The following is an 18,540-nucleotide window of genomic DNA, read 5'->3' on the forward strand; positions in this document are numbered from 1 at the left end:
AGTGAGCAGTTTCAAGTTCCTGGGTGTCAAGGTCTCTGAGGATCTATCCTGGTCCCAACATATCGATGTAGTTATAAAGAAGGCAAGACAACGGCTACACTTTATTAGGAGTTTGAAAAGAGTTGGCATGTCAACAAATACACTCAGAAACTTCGATAATTGTACCGTGGAGAGCATTCTGACAGGCTGCATCACTGTCTGGTATGGAGGGGCTACTGCACAGGAACGAACGAATCTGCAGAAGGTTTTAAATCTAGTCAGCTCCATCTTGGGTACTAGCCTACAAAGTACCCAGGACATCGTTAGGGGAGCAGTGCCTCAGAAAGGCAGTGTCCATTATTTAGGACCCCCAGCACCCAGGGCATGCCCTTTTCTCACTGTTACCATCAGGTAGGAGGTACAGAAGCCTGAAGGCACACACTCAGCGATTCAGGAACAGCTTCTCCTCCTCTGCCATTCGATCCCTAAATGGACATTGAACCCTTGGACACTACCTCACTTTTTTAATATACAGTATTTCTGTTTTCCCACATTTAAAAAAATCTATTCAACATACGCAATTGATTTACTTGTTTATTATTTTTATTTTATTTATTATTTTATTATATATATATATTTTTCTCTCTGCTCGATTATGTATTGTATTGAACTGCTGCTGCTAAGTTAACAAATTTCACGTCACATGCCGGTGATAATAAACCTGATTCTGAACAGATGAGGAAGAATTTCTTTAGCTGGGGTATGGTGTATCTGTAGAGTTCATTACAGGTAGCTGTGAAGGCCAAGTCGTTGGGTACATTTAAGTGGGAAGTCAATAGGCTCTTGATCAAACAAATATCAAAGGTTACAGGGAAAAGGCAGGAGAATGTGGTTGAGAGGGATAACTAATCAGCCATGGAATGGCACTGTAGACTTGACAGGCAGAGCAGCCCAATTCTGCTCCAATGTCTCCCACCACCCCCTCGTACCCCATCCGTTATTTATTTTTATACACACATTCTTTCTCTCACTCTCCTTTTTCTCCCTCTGACTATACCCCTTGTCCATCCTCTGGGTCACCCCCCCCCCACTTTTCCTTCTCCCTGGGTCTCCTGTCCCATGATCCTCTCATATCCCTTTTGCCAATCACCTGTCCAGCTCTTGGCTCCATCCCTCCCCCTTTCAAATCTCTTACTAACTCTTCCTTCAGTTAGTCCTGACGAAGGGTCTCGGCCTGAAACGTCGACTGTACCTCTTCCTAGAGATGCTGCCTGGCCTGCTGCATTTACCAGCAACTTTGAAGTGTGTTGCTTGAATTTCCAGCGTCTGCAGAATTCCTCTTCTCTGCTCCAATGTCTTATGGTTTTATAGTCTTACAATGCTGGCATTGCCAGGGTCACCCATACACAAGAATGAGTAAGAGTATTACCATCACTGTATATGCCTCAATAGCTCGATGAAATACACAGCCACCACAGTATTGTACACCATGTTAACCACCGTAGAGTGATCCCACAATCCCATTACTCTGTTCCTTCCTTGCAACCCTGAGAGTTATTCACACTCCAGGCCCCACCCAACCCCATGTTGAGCACAGGACAAGAGTTACAGATTGTCACCCACCCCCCTGTAAAACGCATCTGCTTCACATCCATTTATTGCCGCCATCTTCATTCTGTACCTGTTGACTCAAGCCATCGTCAATGGGAACAACCTCCCTCGATTAATTCCATCAGAATCTGGCCTACCCTATTACATCCCTTCCCTTACGCCCTGAGGAACAGTCTTCGACCTGAAATGTAAATCTCGTTCCTTGTCATAGTGGCTGCCATTTCCAGCATTTTCAGTTTTCAGCCAGCCTTCTTCAAGAACAGAAGACCTGGAGAAAAAGGAGTCAGCATGCTCCACCATGTGTAAAATGAACCAATCCACACCAATGCGCCACAATCCTGTGTTAACCCCATGTTCCCCCTCAGTCTAAAACCCAACAACCCTGGCTTGGAGGTGAAATTCCTCAACCCTGTTAGTAAGTCACCTCCACGCTTTCTGGGATCTTCTCATCCTTCCTGAAACGTAGTGATTGCACTTGAGGAATACAGATAGTTCTGCTCTAACGAGAGAGTTACATCCCTAAGAAACTTCTGATGAGGCACCTCAAGGAAGTAGTATCCACCATTATGGACCCTCACCATTCGATAGATCCCTTCTTCTCATTCGTACCATCAGGGATGAGGTCCAGGAGCCTGAAGATTTTAGGAACAGCTTCTTCCCCTCTCCCATCAGACTTCTGAACAGACAATGATCATGACCTCACTATTCCTCTTTTGCTCTATTTACTTTCTGTGTTATTATAATTTACAAATTTTTTTAACGTATTGCACTGCAGTGCAGTCACAAAACAACCAATCAGTGATAATAAACCTGATTCTGAAACCCCACATTACAGAAAGTTGTGTTGCAGTACAACAGGTCAAAATTGCCTTCAAAGTACAGATTTGAACAGGTTTCCCCGATGGTGCTACACCAATGCAGCCTGCATAATGCAAATAGCGTTCCTTAACCCATCAATTACTTTGTAACCAACTCAAATTATGGAAGCATGTATTGTGGTAACTGCAGACGTGGTCCGACAAAGGTTCGACACAACTTGCCTCCACGTGCTTTCACCCATTTCCGAAGGCCAGGAACACTCACGTGCACACAACTGATCCACAAGATGTACTTTCAAGATTAACAGAAGCCCAGATATATTGTTCAATATTTTCTTTACCAGGTGCCAGAAGCAGGAAAAATTCTATCAAATGCAAACCGCACCCACTTTGGTTAATTTTCTTCCCGCAGTCGCCGTGTGCTGATGATCTGAGTGCCTAGTAATTCAAGCTCACATTTCTGCTAACTGGCTGCTGTGAAGTCACCTTCTACTTTGCATCAGCCAGGCAGTCAGAAATTCGGAAAATTTCAGCGTGTCAGGAGACTCAGGAACGGGCTATGAGCTTTGCAGTGGTGACTGATCCACAGGAAGCCCCTCCATTCTGGTAGGGGAGCGTGGGGATGAAGTGAGCAGTGATTCTCCAGCAGCACAGGTGTCTCAGGCGCCGTGCCAGCCTGGAAATGCTAAACCCGCACCTCACTGATTGGCTGGGAGACGCTGGGAAAGTGGAGGGAGGGCTGCTCGCTGCACCCAAGCCTTTGCACGACGCATCTGAACTCGCTCGTCTCTGGAAACTCGGGGAAGAGCAGGGAACAGAGGCTGGCTGATTTACAAGCAGCTGTTGTGCAGATTGCTGCTTTAAGTCAGCCTTATACGCTGCAAAATAAACAGAGGCGGGGGAGAGCGCAGAAGCACTTTCCACCCTGAAGTATAAATTTTCTGTGCACAACTGTTAGGGGCAGACTCACGCCCGCCCAGTCTGTGAAGATCCTCTTGGCAGTGAGAGAAGCCACGTAATAATTACAGCCCTCCCCTGACTCAAGAGTGAGCTACACAGAAAGGCTGCTCTTGGCTGGGGATACTGGATAATGAATAATCCGGCAAGAATTGCTTGGCCTCTTGGTCTCTCGAGAGCAGTCCGTGTCAGAGGCAGATTAAATCGTTCTTTCCCCAGCTTCCATCCACTGAGGGCAGCTGGATTAGAGTGGTAGGTTGGCACTTGCCCAGTATACAAAATCCTCACTCCTCGTTCCAACTACCCCCAACCCCACACTCCCTCAACCCAGCAACCACTGGATGTCCCACTGCCAGGATTGGGTCAGGATTCCCAATGTGTTTCTGTGTGTGTGTGTGTGTGTGTGTGTGTGTGTAGGGGGTATTGGCTCAGCCCTCAGATCTGGAGGTGGAGGTGGCCTCTACACTTTACCAGCTGCCCCCGCCCCCTAGTCCATACAGCCACCAGCACCAACACCACCCACAGCAACTTCTCGGTCTCTGATGGCGCCTTCAAGAGAATGGGTGGAAGTGGGAGGGTAGGACTGAGAATGGTGGGGGAGGTGGAAGGGGTGAGCGCATGGAAATCATACAGGCACCAAGTATAAAAAGGCCGGCTGACCCCTGCCTCTGCTGGTCCGAACCCCTCCTGGACAGGAGGAGGCAGTGAAGGGCAAGTCTTGCTATCAGGGGTGAGGGTTGAGTTGGAAACATCCCAACTGGCAGGGAACCCTGTCGTAAGACGCCCACCTGTTTAAATGTATTGAGGTAGAAGTGAAGGCGTTTTAACGCCTCAAAGCCCTACCAACTCCACCTGCTCTTCGGTAATGAAGTGTTCAGATACCTGGCATCTTTGCGTGGAGAGGAGGTACAGGCTTTCTCCGTGGGGCCAAGAGAGAGGGCAAAGCCCGGTGGGGACTGCTGCCACCTCATAGCTCCACAGACTCAGGTTCAATCCCCAGCTCTACAGCAATCTATGTGGAATGTGCACTCTCTCCTCAGGAACACGCGGGATTCCTCCGGGTGCTCCGGTGTGCTCCGGCGTCACAAAGTCGTGCGGGCTGATAGTTTACCCTGCCCCCCAGGATAAGCAAGTGGTAGAATCTGGGAGAGATGATGAGAGTATAAAATAGAACTAGTGCTGAATTGGTGCAAATGATGGTCAAAGCAGCATGCAGAGGGGGGGGTCGGGAAACCACCAGTGTGAAGGTATTCAAATGAGCTGAAGACTTTTGGCATATGGTAGACATGTGAAGGATCCAATCTTCTCTCTGAAGTTCTCTTTAAAGACTCCGCCCCCCCCCAAAGAAATTCTATTAATAGCTCTCCTACTTCCTCAGATTGGCGCCAAGAACAGCAAACAGTTAAACACGAACTTCTCTTGGCTGACAGATTAAAAGATAAACTGTGGTTATATAAAGATACGTCCTTCTGCTGACGTCCTGCTGGAACCCACAGCACTGTTTACACAGGAAATTGGAAATTGATCTGGATTAGTTTCAAACTGGAGCTCTGTTGCATTGGAATGGAGAGTGGTGTCAAACAACAGCAACAAGTCCTCCAACACTTGACCTTGAACAAGGTATGGAGGGGGCCACACTCCATATATTCCCACCTCACAAGTCATCAATCATCCGAACCTTTGACCAGACAAGAGGGGCCAAGAAGTGGACTAAATGTTGAACCCATATCCTGTTGTTCAAAGTACAATTCTGCCCACAAGACACCGTGCCACAAACCCCACTGTGGTCAACAACCTCCCAAACCCTCAAACTCTACCCAAGGATGACAATAGCCTCAGACTTGTGGAGGCATCCCTGTCTCCAGGTCTCGCAGCACATCGACTTGGAACTGTACTGAAGGCTCCTTCACCAAGGATTGCACTGGTTCTGGAAGGCACCTCACTTCCACCTTCACAATGGACAGTTTGGGATAGACAATAAATGCTGGCCATGCCAAAGAGGCCCAGAGTTATGGCTTTGTGGATACACACAGCACAGACGAAGGCCCTTCAGCCCATCAAGTCTGTGTCAATCACCAAGCATACCCTCAGCAACACCCCCAACTTCTGCATCCTGAAACTCCCTCCCTCCCAGCACTGTGAGAACATCTTCACCATGTGGACTATGGTGAATCATGAAGGTGACTCGCCCTCACCTTCTCAAGGGGTGATCGGGGGTGGACATTAAGTACTGGCCTTGTTTGATCATTGCCAGCCAAATAAAGACTTAGTCACAAATGAATCTTTTCCAATGCCCAACCCAAGCTGCCAATGGGTCCTCACTAGTGACCATATTCCTGGCTTGTGGCCCCACATTGATAATTCAGGGGAGTTGGGCAGAATTGACAACAAAAGCACAGAGGGCCCACTCAGCATAAACACAAATGCTGGAAATTTTGAATAACTAAAACACACACACACACACAAACACACAAAATGCTGGATGAACTCTGCAAAGTCAGGCAACATCTATGGAGGGGAATGAACAGTCAATGTTTCGGGATGAGACCTAGTGAAGGATCTCAGCCTGAAATGTCGACTGTATTCTCCTCCCTAGATGCTGCTTGACTCATTGAGTTCCTCCAGCACTCTGTGCGCCTGGGTCCACTCATCACTGCTGACGGCTGAGGGCAGCTGATGTCACAGAAGTGAACAGCATCCTGTGGAAGAGTGGGGTGCAAAGATGGGGAACTTTAGCTCAGCTGAAAACAAGAGCAACTGAACAGGAGAACCTTTCCAGGGACAGGTTAAAAATTTCCCAGCATAACATAAGAGGGGATGTCAGACCAGGCAATGTTTTAGCTTGGTGCAGCTCATAGAACAGAGCCTTCAGGAAAGTGAGGGAGATCTTGGTTAGTTGGTTACCCTTTAAAACAACCAGAGTTAAACCTGCACTTGGTTAAATCAGGCACTTTAATTTAAATTCTTTCTCAGCTGCCTCAAGGAAGGGACTTTGATTTTCCATTCTTTTTCTAGTGAAGAGTGTTCTCATTCTTTTTCACATCTTACAATCCAAGTTGTCCTTCCAACCAAATAGCCTCTGGAGGGAGCATGGGTCAAAGCCAAAAGACAGGAGCAGAACTGGGCAGTGTAAGTGTAGCTAGTGCTCCCTTCCAGCATCCAGAATGCCTCAAAAAGGCAGCGTCTGTCTTTAAGGACCCCTATCGTCCAGGGCTTGCCCTCTTTTCATTGCCTCTATCAAGAGGGAGATACAGGAGTTTCAGGAACATTTTCTTCACCTCCACCATCAGATTCCTGAACAACAATGAGCTCATGTACACTACCTCACTATATACTTCTTCCTATCTTTTTCCACCACTAATTTAATTTTTAAAATATACTTCTTACTGCAAAGTGTAGTTTTTTAAGCATTGCAATGTTCTATTGCTGTAAAACAACAGATTTCATGACACATGCCAGTGATACTGACCCTGATCCAGATTCTGATCAGTGTTGTCCTATATCAGGGAATCACTGGGGTCAACACTCCCGGCAGATGCTCTGTGAGGATGGGGAGGAAATGTATAATCGTGCACAACGAACCTGGCAGCCCCCACACCCTGGCTGATGTGTAAAGACAAGCAAGAGAAAAATCTGCAGAAGCTGGAAATCCAGGCAACACACACAAAATGCTGGAGGAACTCAGCCAGCCAGGCAGCATCTATTGAAAGGAGTACAGTCGACGTTTCGGGCCGAGACCCTTTGGCAGGGCTTATGAAGGGCCTCGGCTCGAAACATCCATTATACTCTTTTCCATAGATGCTGCCTGTCCTGCTGGGTTCCTCCAGTGTTTTGTGTGTGATGTGTCAGGACTAACCTTGCGCAGTATTCCAGGACTGTACAACAGCAGTGAGAGCAACACTGAGTGCCTGTACAATTTCCATTATATGGTAGCATAGCGGTAACGCGAAGTTATTACAGCTCAGGACATTCCGGAGTTTGGAGTTCAATTCTGACGCTATCTGTAAGGAGTTTGTACGTCCTCCCTGTGATCGCGTGGGTTTCCTCCGGGTGCTCTGAGTCCAAAGCCGTACTGGTTACGAGGTTAATGCATCGTTGTAAACAGTCCTGTGATTAGGTCAGTGTTAAATAGGTTGGCTGCTGGACAGTGCGGCTCGTTGGGCGGGGAGACCTGTTCCCAGTTCCTCGGGCCACGGACATTTGGATCAAGCTCAGCTCTGATATCTTCCCCCTGTGAAGCACCCATGAGCTTTGGGACAGCACAGCGCCACACCGGGTAGCGCTGCCACCTTTCAGCTCCAGCAACCCAGATCCAATCCTGACCGCTGAGGCACCGTCTGTAGTCAGATTAAACCTTCTCCCGGTGACTGTGCGGGTTTCCCTCGGGCCCTCTGGCTTCCTTGTCCATCTCAACAGCATCAAGCTCAAGTTTACTGTCACCTGATTGTGTATATATTTAAACAATCAAACGAAACAACGTTCCTCCAGACAACAGTGCGCCCCCAAAATATACATCACACACAGAACATAAACCATAACATTAGCAAGGATAAGTTAATAAGGTTTAATTCAGAATGCAGTTGGAGGCTAATTGGTTGCTGCTACACCCCCTAGTGTGTAGGCGAATGCAAGGATGAGTGGGGCCATTGAAGAAATTGCGGGGTGAGTGAAATGGGATTGGAGTGAATTAGACTTTGAGCATAGAACGGTACGGGGAACAGGCCCTTCGGCCCACAGCGGTGTGCTAGACCAATACAATTAGTCATCAAATGGCCTACTAAACCAATCTCTTCTGCCGACACGTGCCCATATCCTTCTGTTGTCGTGTTACACGTTTTCGTGGCTCCTACCTGCTGACTGACCAGCCAGGGAGGCAGATCCTTAAAGGAGTCAAACTCACGCGTGCGGCTTGGAGCATCAAGCTGATCCCGAAGGACTGGCCTCCCTGTCCATTTTAATTAGCCAGATGATTACACGCTGGAAATAGCACCATGAAAAGGTGGCTTGTTCACAGTTGTTACTTGAGCAAGACTCCACGAACAGCCTGTGCCAGTTACCTGCTTTGGGAGGGAGTCTGTCTCAGCTACCAAGTAGCTTGGAAGGCGTTAAGTGAGGAAGCTTGGTTGCCGCATTTGGAACTGCTCTTTGTCTTTGAGGTTGCCAGTGTTTCAGACCTCCAGCGACCCTGCTACGTGAAGACAAAGAACTGTTTCACTAGTGGCAGCATCAGGAAACAACATGAGCAATTTTATCCGCAGCCTTTCCCCCGACCCCAGCGCTGACACTTCCCACGCCTCCACTGCACCCCAAACCAGCCCAGCGTCGCTCTGGTCTGAGAAACAGCAGAGGGAAATGGGTCAAGGGTACCCAACGCCTCACTTAACCGAAGCAACTCCCCACGCCCCTAGGTACCCTCAACGAAATACTTGCCACTGTGGAATAACCCATCCCTCCAAGGAATGAGGTTTCCATCCAATATGTCTGTCTCCATCCCTTACCAAAGCATGCAACTGAGTGAGTTTCAATCTTTGTGGATCAGTCATTGGCATGGAGTTCTGCCTCTCCCACTCTTCAGAAGTTCATCAATCAACTTACCCAGCTCTGGCTCCAGGAATTCCAGCCTGGGGCAGCGGCATGGGGGAGGGGCAGTGGAGCTGTAAATCACCTGCCAATGAAAGCTCCCAAGAAGAAATGCCAAATCCTTTTTTCAAGACATGGCTCACCAGGGGTGGAGGGGGTTGAGTCAGGGTTGGGTGCTTATCCTGACGAGCAACGTTCACATAGCTGCCTTCAGCGGGGTGACTGTGAGCAAGCAGTACTGCACAGCGAGCAAAACACAGGCACGTCAACATGCAAAGAGCCGTCAATGGGTGGGCAGGGACAGTGGGTCGGAACGCAGGCAAAGTGATTCACCTGCAGGACAGATTTAGCATCGATCGCTCAGAAGAGCATGCGTGGGAGGCTTCCTTTCTGATCTCGGCACAAATTCCCTCCTCTGTGAAAAATGGCTGGAAGGTGACACGAGGACTTAACAAAAACAAGGTGAATCGGTTCCAGGCCTCCTGGAGTCAGTCTGACACATTGGATGGGGTGCTGGGAGCTTTCCCCTCACTTGGTCACTGAGTCAGAATTCTTGGGTCACTTTCAGGAACATCCCCCTTCCATGTGTCTTCACCAGCACAATTCAGAGTAATGGGGGGGGGGGGGGGGCGGCGGAGGGTCAGGCAATAGCCTGAGGAGGGCAAGCCCAAAAGCAAGGCCTTGTGATCCTCTTCCCCAACACCATGGCTTGATCTCCAAGGCCCTAGCAAATACCCCACCACAGAGAAGCTGACAGCAGCCATAGGCATGTGCCACCGTTCCAGTCCCGGTCAGCTGTCGAGCCACCACTTATTCAGCCCCTGTGGCGGCTCAAAACAAGGCTTCCTTGTTCTGAATTGAAGACTGAAAATCACTTTCCTCAAGGTCTCCCGACGCAAGGGCGGTCGTTTTGCCGTACCTGCTCATTAGCCACGCAACACGAGCGGATCTGCAATAAAGGCGTGATTTATAGCCAGGAATCTTTAGTCAGCCTCTGACTGTTCGCAAAGCTGCTTGCAGACTTCCTCCAGAGCAGAGGGGACCTGCTGTAACTCATGTTCTCAACAGCCTGGTATCTACACGGTGTATGGGATGCCAAATGATTGCATAAGCCCATAACTCAGTGGATGATGGAAATGAGCAGGTCGGAATCAGGAAATAAGTGAAATTTCAAATCCCTGCTGATTCCGGCACAGAAAGCAGAGCAAAGAGAGTGAAGGAAAATGAGGCTAATTAAAAATAAACGAAAAGCTTGCCTTGTTTGAGATCTCCAGTGATAGTTGAAATGTGGAGCAGTATTTTCAGGATTGTTTTCGGAGGTCGCTTGGCAGATTTGCCACATTGTCATGGGCACCAACAAGACTTATTTTCCAATAACCAGTCAACATTGGAACCAGTTATGCTGTCCAAATAGTCGTAGTCTCTACCCAAGCGTAGGCATGCCCTCTGCTCTCCCTCTCACCCCTCTGCAACTTAAAACATACTTCACTTCTCACTTTCCCTGTTCAATCTCCCGAAACCTTAACCCTGTTTTGCCCTCGCCACAGATGCTGCCTGACTTTCTGTTCACTGCATTTGAGTGTCTCTGGTTTTTGAAGATATGCATGAACTCAGTACTCGTCGCTCATACACACGAGCCAGAAACAGCACCAGCCCACTCCGCCCTTCAAACTGGCTTTGTCAAAATAATGACTGACCTACCAGAACCGCATTCCCACCTGCCTGGTAACCTTTCAACCCCTCCCTGCACCCTCCCCCCAAACTACATCTCTATTTCTGATGTTTACTGGAGGGAGAGAGAACTGGGACGTGCCAATGACACCATTACCATCATCTCAATATCCCACTCCAGGTAAAGATGCCACTTGGAGTTGGTTAGAGTATTCTTCAGCATGTTTAGTGGGTCACTTTTGTGCAACAAAGCAACTTCACCTCCTCAAAAGCAAGGTTCAGCTGGACAACAGGTCTTGGGGAATCAAGACAACTCTCCCACCATCCCAGATACTATACTTGACTTAGCACCAGCATCGCTACGGTTCATTCACTAACAGTCCGGGTTAAATCCACTGCAAAAGCTAGGGCAACCTGTCCCACAATGGTGCTGGTTGTGCTGGACCAGACCCCCCCTCTCTGAATGACGCCCGGAATCATCTCCCCCTGCCAACTTCCCCACAATGATTTGGCTAAGCTAGCACCCCACTGGGCTGACCTCAGAGGGTCCATGCACTCTTAAACCCAGGCAAAATGTATTAACAATCTCAAGTGAAAACCAACCCTAATTTTAACAGTTACAAACAGCTCTGACACTCAGCAACATTCAAACTATTATAAGGGGGCGGGGGGAGGAATAAATCAGCTCCCTTAATCTGCCAGAGTCTGGAATTATTCTGGATTTATGAAGGATACCAGAATCAGTGATCCAGCCAGTTTAATTCTTCTCACAGGATGATGGTGACTTGAGCAGTTCCAGCCCAAATCAAAGATTTAAACAGAACAAAGGTCGTGTTTTCTCCCCCCGCCCCCCCACTCCCTGGGCATTAAATCAACTACATAGCTACCATCTTAAAAACCAGGTCGCTGCTGGGAGAACATCTGGTCACGGTTGTGTTTGTCTCTTCTCTGAGAATCAATCAAACTAAGAAGTTTGTTTTAAGAGAATAACTCTAGCTGTTCCAGAATACCAGAACATTCCGACAGAGCAAAAGAGCCCGAGGCTGAACTGTGGCACTGGCGGGGAGTATTCAACACTGCTATTTACAAACTGTTATTAAACTGGCTACAACTCAGCCACGGTTAGACAGTAGGTTTCCTGCAACCACTGAAATAATAAATCACACTCACTTCCAATATATGAATCTATCTTTGCTTAAATTACTTGTTCCCTCAAAGAGCTAATCAGCTCTAGCTTTCTCCAGTAAGGCACTTCAGGAGGAATCACTGAGTCCCTCCCCACTACCCTCCGACTCCTAACAAAGTAACACCATATTCTACTATGATTATTATTCTATTATGGATTTATTGAGTATGTATTACGTACATTACTTTGATAATAAAGTACATGGTATGGTAGTGTAGTGGCAAGCAGAACACTTTACAGTACACGTAACCTGGGTTCAATTCCCATTCCTTCCCCCCCACCGCTGCTTGTAAGGAGTTTGTACATTCTCCCTGTGACCACATGGGTTTCCTCCGGGTGCTCCGGTTTCCTCCCAAAGACCTACCGATTGGTGGGCTAATTGGTCATTGTGAATTTGCCTGTAACTAGGCTAGGACTCAGCCAGCAGTGGGTTGCTGCCAGCATAGCTCCAAGGGCCTATTTCACTCTGACCTCAATTAAAAATTAAAATACAAATCTACTTTGAGCAATCTCAAACCTGTCCAAACCTCCCCACCTGTCCTTCTCGCTGTTTCAACAGAACCAGCCAAGCGCCGACCTATCTGTGCACAGATAGAAGGCGCAACATTTGGGGAAGCTCTGTGATAACTTAAGCAGAGAAGCACTATTGCATAATTTTCAAAGCGCCATTCTGTGCCTCAGTGTCTGTTCTTGGGGATTTGATGTCATGTATTTTACCTTCATCCACTGTCAGGCCCAGGATCCATAGATTTTAGAGAGGGTTTGTGTGGAAGTGGAACAGATTCCCAGTTCTCCCTGGATGAAGAAAGCCAGTTACCTTGCAGCCCAAGTCTAGGTCAACACCCGAGGAAGCAATAAAGGGACGAGAGGCCCAAGAGGGCAGTATTTAAAGAAACAGCACGAGTAGCAATCAGCCTTTCATACCAATTGTGTTAATCAAGGAGAGTGATATCTCAGCTTCACTCTCTAGGCCAATCCTCATCACCCACAACTCTCCAAAACCCCAAAATCAATCTCCCTTACGAAAAAACCTGAAGCTCCAAAGCTACAGTCAAAGACTCACTTTCTTTTCGATTCTGCACCACAACGGCAGGAAGTACAAAGTTCCTATTTCAGCCCAGAACTTTAAATTTAATTCAACCAATCGACTCACAAGCAAGGAAATAAATAGGTATTCAATGTTTCCTCACTTCCAACTAGTTTTCAATCCTCTTTGCCACGAACCCATCCCTCTCAATCTTCCCCCGTCTTGTAGAACCAGGCTCAAGATGATGATGGCTGGATACCGCACTAACAGCCAGTCTTTCAGACGATGAAGCACGAGTTCAAATCTCACCACAACAACTTCAGTTAAATTCAAGTAATTGACAGTCAAAAAAAAGTAGGACATGGGGGTGGGGGGGGGGGGAATAAGAAAAACAAATAGATAATGCTGGAAATACTTGGCGTCCCAGGCTGATGAAATATTAATACCGTTACACCATCTGCAGTTGATAAATGACTAGTTGACTGTTTCTGGTTTAATTTATACTTTATAAAAAAAACTTACTAATGGAACTACTGGATTACAACAAAAATTTGGGTTCGTAAATATTCTTTGGGGATATTTATGATCCCAATATCCCCAAGCACAGGGATTTATTACCCATCTCTATACTACACAAAAATGACTGCCAACACATCCCCAAACATGGTGACAAATCCTGCACTGACACGTTAGCCGCCTGCGCAAACCAATGCACGTGGCACATCATGCGAAAGCACAAAAAGCAGATGCACCCACTGGACTGCCCCAGTCCAGCATGGGTAGGGGCTGTTCTGTGTCAGCAGATAAATGTTCACCAGACTCTGGCTGGGCAGTGGTGAATGGTAACAGCACAAGTCCTGACCTCACCTCAGTAGCCTGTACACCCAGCATGCCCTACACAACATCAACGTGCGAAAAAGTGTAAATCAATACACAATAAACTGCTTCTTCTGAGAGAATTTCCTTCCCACTAATCAAGTACTCATTACCAGAGGCCAATATTCAATGCTGAAGTTGTGGTGCCAAGTGCCAGTGGGATATTAGACTGCAAAAGCCATTGCAGCTGGGCCTAAGGCGGAATATTTGTGAGGAAAGGGGAATGGGTTCTTGAGGTGGACGTGATCGTTTTGATTTGCTGGGGTCCTTCCAGAGCTGGTGGGGCAGGATCTCAACCCATTGATGATAAGGGACAATGACACATGTCCAAATCAGAATAGTGTGCAATGCCGGGGGCAACCCGCAGGTGGCGGTGTTCCCATAAGCCTGCTGTCCTTATTTTTCTTGGTGTTGGAGGTTGCAGCTTTGGGAACTGCCGCTGGTGCTGTGTGGGAGAGTAACTGCACTGCATTTTGTACATGGTACACGCTGCAGGCACTGGCTGGAGGGAGCAAATGTTGCTAACCTAGCTGAATGGTGCTGAGCTTCTTGGGAGCTGTTGGAACGGCAATCATCCAAGCAAGTGTCGCATCACACTCCTGGAGATGGTGGAAAGGCTTTTGGGTGTCAAGTCACCTGCTGCTGGATACCAGGTCTCTGACCTACCCTTGTAGCCAGTGTTATCTTTCTGGCTACAGCGAACCCTCCACCAACAACCCTTGCAACCTCTCTCCCACATCAGGTACAGATGGTGAGGACCCGGTAAAAGCAGTGGTGAATGCCTAGAAAAGGTTGACTCTCACTAACCAGGCGACCTCGTGTGGAAGTCAAAGGCAGTGAAAGGGAGAGGGGGATTCCCACAGCACCATGCACTGACCTTGATCCAGTTTGAAGATGGGTTAAACTGATGGACAGTGCCCTGGGTTGTTGTTAGGAAAGAAGCAGTAATTTTCTACATTATCCTGGCCAATACTGACCCCTCAAAACTTCAAAAACAAGGTTATCCCAGAAATGGTTTTATAAGATGTGCAGCCTTACGGAACCCTACTGTGCATTGTTTTCCTTCATAGGGATCCACATTAATGGGTGGAGAACAAGTTTGGGTATTCAGATTGCAGACACTAGAATCGAGAGCCAAAAGTCAGGTAGCACCCAAAGAGTCAAAGGTAAAGCTGATATTCCAGGTTGAGACTATGCACCAGTAATGCTGAAGAGTCTTAACCCAAAACTTGACTATCCCTCTGTCTCCATGGATTCTGCTCAACCCACCAGGTTCTTCCAGTTTTTTTTGCATTGGACATCCAGCACTGGGAGGATGTGTTAGATATTCTTTTCTTTCCCCTCTCCTGTCCAGAGTCAGAGAGAAACTAACATTCCCTGCCAAGGCAGCAATGACTGAAAAGGGAATCTTGAGGAACCAGCCAAGTCTAGAAATGGGACACACTTCACCAAAGGTGAAGGGGCACAGCTGATGAGGGTCTGAAAGGTATAACACACAGGACCCCCCTCTCAGTTTTACCACCAGCATCGTAATGCTCGAGTATTTCCAGACACCTGCCTTTTCCGGCATCGCGCCAAGCTGGGGTCAACAAGGTTGTGGTCACATAAGTGCTCCAGGCTACTGACAGAAGCACAGAGTTTCCTGGAAGTAAAATCTGATCCTTCACGGAAAACCAGAGACAAGCACCGATGCCAACACCGGCAACCTTGCAGGACGGGGACTGACAGAACTTTGCAGGGAACAGTCGGGCTGCTCTGGCAGAACATCAACTGTTCAGTCCATCTTGTTGGGGCAGTCGAGAAAGAACTCCCCTACTTCATCCCTCATCCCAGCATCAGGCTTGTTGCTCTTCAGGTCATGACATATTCAAGCACTGTAGAAATACGATGAAGGTCTCTGATCTCAGGTAGCAAATTGCAGATATCCAGCAGCTTCCGAGTGAAATGATCTCTTCATGTCTCCCCTATGATTCTTACTTAAAATCTTTGACCCTTGGTTTTGATCCCCCCTCCAAGGTTAAATGAGAACGCCCTCCCTCGGGTGTGCTGTTGTAACACAAACGGTACATTTCACTCCTTGTTTCGATGTACACACGACAACTAGAATTGAATATGAAACCACCACCCACTGCATAATTTTCTTGATTTCTTCCTCTGACTCCCACCCTGTCAGAATCTTTTCTCACAACTGAATGTGTCTGGTGCTCACAATGGGGGAGGAGGAGGGGGGGAAGAGATCCACAGTGCAGTCAAGGCTGCTCCATGGTATTGCAGCAACACAAAAACACAGCAGTTACATCAGCACTGATCTGATGACCTGAAGCTGAAAGCTTGCCTTCTTACTGCCAATCACACCAGCAATCTCAAATGGATGCGCCCTAAAATATCAACGCACTGTCAAAGTAAGCAGGACAAACAACAAAAAAAAAATCAAGCTTTCTGCCCTTGTTTAAACCAAACCGCCAATGTGCAAAGTCCGCCAAAGGATGGGTGCTACAGGAAAACAAAGGAGAAGGCAAAATCCCTGTCATGGGAGTGTGGATTTTGTGATGGGATCTAGGAAGAGCACAGGGACTTAGGGCAATCAGAGTACACACAGTCACACGAAAGAGTGGCCTGGAAGTTCTCAGTTCAGCAGCACCCTTCCTTCACCGAGGTAGAGACCCTTAGGTGCCACTGCAGGCATAAGGCCACCATCTACTGAAGCAAGATCCTGCAGGTTATGACGAAGTCAGCAGCTCAACATTCCCCACACAGCACCAGAGACCTAGGTTCAGTCTTGATGCTGTGTAAAGTTTGGACGTTCTCCCTGCAACCTCAAGATTTGTTCCCCACACCCCCATCCCAAAAAATGTGCAGGTTGGTAAACTAATTGGACGTGATAAGATGCCCCTAGGGTGCAGATGAGGGGTAGAAAATGGGCTTAGTGGGAGAATAAACTGAGATGATGTTTTTAGTAGTGTAAATGGGTGGTTTACATTTAGTATCAACTCAGTGGGCAGAAGGGTCTGATTTTGTGCTATATGACTCAAAGTCACCTACTATCCCGACCTGGAAATGTCTCCAATCCTGAAACTGCCTTCCCTACAGCACCGCATGAGCACCTTTGACAGAATGACGGCAGGCACTCCAGGCAGTAGCTCACTACCACCATCTCAAGGACAATGAATGGAAAATAAGATGCCACCGTTTGAGCTCCAGGTCTTTGGTTAATCTCTTTCAATGCTGGCATCAACCCAACAATGCAGAGAACTGGTTACATCAGAAACCCCCGAAGTCCACTCTCACCCAGCTGGCAGTAATGGGGTTAAGTGTGATTGCCTCCAACAAGATATCACCTCTAACCTCTGAGCTCCCAGTGATAATCAGTTACATTGCTAACATCCTCAGAGTCACCGTTGCTGGACCAGCTGTGTAAACACTGAGGCTACAGGAGGAGAGGCCAGGGGTCAAGCATTCAGTGAGCAACTCACTCCCGATACTCCACCGCCTCGTCACATGCACGATGAAGCACTCGATGCTTGTGTGGATGAGCTCATTTCTTACAACACTGAAGCTCGACGTTACTCAACACAGAGTGATGTTGCCCTCTCCGTCACCATCACACGAGGTGTATGACCAATGTCTTCCACAAAACCTCCCAAACTCACAACGTCCTGCGACCGAGGGAAGGTGGCAGAGGGATACACCGCCACCTGTAGGATACCTTCCAAGCCATACAACATCCCAACGTAGACATCAGTCAGCGATCCTTCATCATTGGGTCTAAACCTCTTAACAGCACACAGGCGGCAACAGCCTGAGCTGGGGGCTTGCTGGCACATTCTGGCTGGGCACTGATCAGTGTTTAGTCTCCAAGAACAGCCTGTTTCTGGATCACTCTCAGACACCCAGTGGCCCTCCCTGCAAACTGCATTCTATAAGTGCCATTGAATTTGGTGCCATTTCCAAAAGGAGACTTGGGGTTGGCCACTACACGCTGTCCGTTGATGTGTTCACTGAACTACTGAAACTCTACACCATAAGAGTATTCATGGAGCCTCAGTCTTAACACAAGAGTAATGATAAAACTTTTGCACATCACTGGTTTGCACTGAACCATGCCAAAAACTTCAGATGCCAGGGAACGCACACAAGGAGCCCTTAAATCCTTTGCCGTGCTTCTGGTTGTCATTATCAAGTCTTTGCTCGCACTTGGGGAATGCGAGGCTTGTTAGTAGAGTGAAAGGACCAGGGATGTACAGTGGCCATGGCTGTTTCACTGTTAATGTCCCACTCCAGCCCCAGCTCTGTTGCGAGCTTTAATGAGGAACGCCAGGCTGAATCAATGCATGTGAGCTGCTGTGTTCCTGGTGTACTACTGGAGGAGCCAGCATCTGAATGGCACTTAAACCGAGGCCTTGTCTGCTTTCCCAGATGAGCATGTGGCTAGCCAGTGGCTGTGGAGGGGGTTGGGTGGGAGAAGAACTGGGACCTCTGCTGGTATCCCTGCCAATACTTATCACTCAAAATGTGCCAGTTATCATTCTGCTTCCTTGCACTCTTCAGCCAGGGGCTGGTGAACTTGTGGAATTCACTGCCACAAGACGGGCGTGGAGACCAAGCTATTTGGTATGTTAAAAATGGAGAACGATAGGTAGATAGATTAGTAAGGCTGTCAATAGTTATGGGGATAATGCAGGAGAATGGGATTGAGAGGGAAAATAAATCAGCCATGAATGGCAGAGCAGATTCAATGGGCCGAATGGCATAATCCTGCTCCTGTGTCTTAGCGTCTGGGTTCTTGCTGTGTAAATTATTATCTTCATGTCACCAGCACTCCAGATTCTCTCCAA

The 18,540-nt window shown here is 47.8% G+C and overlaps 1 protein-coding gene across 14 annotated transcripts in view; it reads right to left on the minus strand.

Moving 5' to 3' along the window:
* Positions 1-18,540, minus strand: part of LOC140201781 (fibroblast growth factor receptor 1-like) — a 214,866-nt gene that overhangs the window by 105,020 nt on the left and 91,306 nt on the right. For 4 of the 14 annotated variants that reach the window (XM_072266451.1, XM_072266446.1, XM_072266450.1 and 1 more), the window contains one exon: positions 8,423-8,553. The exons of 8 other annotated variants lie outside the window; for them this stretch is intronic. The gene's annotated coding sequence lies outside the window, so the exon portion shown is untranslated. The remainder of the gene's footprint in view (positions 1-8,422; positions 8,554-18,540) is intronic. 2 more of the 14 variants (XM_072266453.1, XM_072266449.1) reach the window with 1 other exon arrangement.

The sequence above is a fragment of the Mobula birostris genome, chromosome 8 (genome assembly GCF_030028105.1).
Source record: "Mobula birostris isolate sMobBir1 chromosome 8, sMobBir1.hap1, whole genome shotgun sequence".
NCBI lineage: Eukaryota > Metazoa > Chordata > Chondrichthyes > Myliobatiformes > Myliobatidae > Mobula > Mobula birostris.